Source organism: Sciurus vulgaris, assembly GCF_902686455.1.
Source record: "Sciurus vulgaris genome assembly, chromosome: 1".
NCBI lineage: Eukaryota > Metazoa > Chordata > Mammalia > Rodentia > Sciuridae > Sciurus > Sciurus vulgaris.
Window position 1 is genome coordinate 175114595 of NC_136461.1, and position 4175 is coordinate 175118769.

The following is a 4175-nucleotide window of genomic DNA, read 5'->3' on the forward strand; positions in this document are numbered from 1 at the left end:
GGTTCAGCCACATCCGGGACCTTTTACATCCCCCCCACCCCCCTCCTCCCCGCTGCCTGGCTGCCCCGCCCTCCGAGCTCCGCGGTGGTAACTGCCCAGGGGCAGCCCCAGGGCGGGATGACGAGTGGCTAGGCGACTCTAGCATTATGAGCAGGACTGGCGGTGGGGGGTCGGGCGCGGTCAGACGTGGGGTTGGGGCACGGCTTGCTGCGCTGCCCGGCCCCCGCCGGCCGCTCCCCAACGCCTGGCGGGACGACCTGGGCACGCGGCCCCCTCCCTTCCCTGCTTTCCTCCCTTCCGCTGCCGCAGCTTTACCTGCTGGCTCGAAGGAAGCGGCCTTAGACCTTTTAAGGCTCGGAAAAGAGAGTAAGGCGTCCAGCCCCCGAGTGTGGCTGAGTGACGCGGAGGCTTTCCAATCGGGAGCTCGGGATCTGCGCGCTGTGACAGCCGCGAGGGGACAATGGGTGGGCGGCGAGGTGGGCCGGGCCAGGCGGAGCCGGCGGGAGGTGAGGCCGCTTTCAGAGAGCGGCAGTTCCCGAGGGGTGAAGAGGCGACAAACGGAGGGTCGGACGTGACCGTGGAAGCCTTAACAAGAAGCGAGGCGATGACGCCGGCTCGAACGCACTAATTCGTTTTTCGTGAACTATTTTTTTCATCCAAATAAAGCTTTCACTTGAAGACCTCATACTGTATTGACTTAAAACATGAAATTCACTATGTTTTTGTCTTTTGGAAGCAAGGTTTGTGGGCGTCGTAGTTCCCAGGGCCCTGGCCGACAGTGGGAGTGGGCTGCAGGCTTGATGAGGAGCGGGGACAAGAGCCTGGAAGTGGGGCAAGGAGAAGGGCGGAAATTGCAGGTGCCTGGGATGGTAGGGCCTCCACCCAGTCCACTGAAGGAAGTTGGAGGAGATGCATTCACAATGTTAAGTGTCTGCCCCTTCGCCCTTTAAATGTTCTCGAGCTAAGAAAGAACAGTGCTTGATGCCCTGCAAAAACCACTTGTAAAGGTCATCGACTTTGTAGTTGGCATAAGAAAACTCGGAACTCTTCAATTACCCTCATTGGGTGAATGATTTTTTCTAACATTGTTACTGAGCACCTGCAAGGGGCCTACACTAAGTACAGCACATAAAAGTACCTCAGGAATTTAGCCCCAAGTTCTCTAGCGGTTTCAATTTCTCACTAGCAGACACAAAATGATTCCTCACCCTCTCGAACTTTGTGATGGATACAGTGTCGGGATGGCAACACTCTTCCCCAAATTACTTTTTGCCTGAAATGACTGCTGAGCTAAATAATATAGACCTAGCATTTCCAGTGACCAGTTCAATTTCAATGTTAATTTTCTCCCAAGTTTTTGGGTCAGCATAGCAAGGTAAATGGATGAACAAATTGATAGAGGTTTTGTTCTGAGATGTTAAAGTCAACTTGCTTTGACTCCCAAGTTATTTCAAAACTTTTTTAAGAAGTTGTTTCCAGTCTTGGAGTAGACACTGGAAATTTAACAGAAGATAACGATGTTAAATCTTTTTGACAAAGGAAAGTTTTTTTTTTTTTAATGTCAAATATATATATATATATGTCTATATAGACTATATGCCTTTTGTTTTTAGAAAAGGGATTTTCACTGCATAAATAAATTGCAGATTTAGTTTGGGAAACAGCTAAGTTAGTCTTTTGCATCATGCATTAAGTAGCAAGGTATATTTTAGTGAAACAATAGGTGCTAGCTAGTAGGTTTTACAAACTCAAATCAACCCATGCACATATTAAAGATGGAATGAGGCTATAAGGAAGCAGGAATAAGGTATGTCATGACTGCCCTAAGAGAAAAGTAATTTGAGCAATTAAGGAATAACTTATGGCAAAACAAAACAATAAATAGAACCTGTGGACTTGATTGCTGGGAAATTAGTAGAGACTTTCACTTGTAGTCTGACCTGTTTAATTTTCTACTCTGCTCAACTCTTACCTCAGTCAAGTTGATAAACCTCTCTGTGCCTTGATATTCACAGCAATAAAATATTAGTAATAAAAACACTTAACTCATTAGCTGGTATTGAGGATTACATGAATACACACACGTATATTTATTAGCACCATTCCTTGGGCAGTCATTTAACTATTATTTGTAAATGAATATATCTGATGGATGTATTCTATTCAAAGGGTAGTAAAAATAAAATGAAACTAGTTTTAAAATGCCTTTTTAAAGTGTGCGGTCTAAAGTTCACTCTGAAAATGAACATTTGCATTAGTCTGTTAGCACTAATGAGACATAAGTGATGGCACTAAATATTACTCCATTCCTCACAGGAGGCTGCAGTGATTTCTAAAGAGCTGTGCCATACATTATATCAGGAAAGAATTCCAGTAAATTAGCATGACTCCATCACTCCAATTGGAAAAAAATCAAAGAATGAACTCTTGAAGATGTGGCAGTTTTATGCCCTCTTAAATGTAATAACAATTCAATCAGGTTATAATCTCACTTTAACATTAATTTAGTTGTAGAAAGCCATGTTGTGCACGGGGCTTTGCAAGCAGAAGTGAGCCCTATCTTGGTTTGTCATTCAGAAATATGTGACCTTAGGTTACTAAATTGGACATATTAATTCCAGATTCCATGAGATTATTGCAAAGATTAAATGAGAAAGTAAGGAGAGGGTTGTATATAGTGCTATAGATCCTGACTATCTATTGCTGAAATAACCTGGAGTTAGTGGCAGAGGCTCAGTCTTCTCCAAACTCATTCTTTTTAATCACTACCACAGCTGTGTTCCTGCCCAGTCTCCCTTGTAGTTAGGTATGATCATGTGACTGAGTGCTTGCTATTGAGATACGACCAAAGTAATGTGCTCTGCCTGTGGGCCTGGTCCATAAAATTTTCCCTGTTCGAACTCTGTTATGTTCCTAATGTGACTGCTGAATGGAAAGCAGTTGAAACCTTAGAGGAGGATGGGATTATAAAATGCATCCCCAAAAGCCCAGTAGACCTGCTTTATCAACTTGTAGTTTATTGAGGGGTAAATTCTATTTTTAAAACATTGCAATTTAAATTTTATTTGTCACCACTACTAGTTACTGTAATGTTTAGATGTCCTTGGCAAGTGCAAAACATGGTAAAGACTTTTTAAAAAAGAAGCAAGAAAGAAAGAAAATGGGAAAAAAATAAAAGGAGAAGGAAAAAAATGAAGAAAATTGATCTTGTGATAAAAGGCAGTTAAAATAAACATAAGTATTCCATTATGTTGACATCTAAATGACATTAGAAAAGGAATATTTCCTCACTTAATTGTGAATTGCTCCTGTAGACTCACTACTTAGCACCTCCTAATAGCTTCATGACTGGAGACCAAACTTTTAACACATACATCTTCCTGAAGACATTTCAGATCTAAAATGGAAAAACAGGTAAGTCATGGTTTCTCTTTGAAGAAACTCACAATCTAAGGCAGACAGACAGCAGATACAATTATAGTGCAGCAGAGTGAAGTAAGAACTAATAAATATGAATTTGAGAAATCTGAACTATGAGTTCTATTTATGAAAAGATGAGAAAGTCTCTCTGAAAAAAACTAATATTCATTCTGAAAATTACTGATTTGATTGCAATCATAATCATGCTTTCTTGCCTCCAATGGCATTTTAAATTTTTAATTGCAGTTAAATTTTTAGTCTCCTATTCTTACCTTATGGGTCACTGATTGATAGCATGTCTTCACATTCCATTGAGGACACAAACAGGTATTTTATAAAATTTTCCTCTTAAATTTTGTCACATATGTTCTTCCTCGGAGTCTTCAAACATCTATGTATTCCGTTTCCTTGCATTCTAGAATTTTGGGTAGCTCTTAACGTTGTGGTAGTGGTTATTTTCCTATTATAAGTCAATGAAGGAAGTTCCTTCCAAATGATGACATTTCTTTGCCTCTTTTTACTCTCCTCTTGAAAACTGATAGATCTAACATTGTAGGACAGGGCAACTGTGTACTCTATTGCCCAAATTCTGAAATCAAACAGATGTTCACCTTTATCATTTACTGACCAGTCGCCATGACAACAGAATCTTTCCCACATCCAATTGTCCAGTTGTCTGCAACGAGGGGAATTTATATTGTCAAGAATCAGAGGCTATCTGTGGTTCTTCTTTAATCAGCTCTGATAAATGGAAA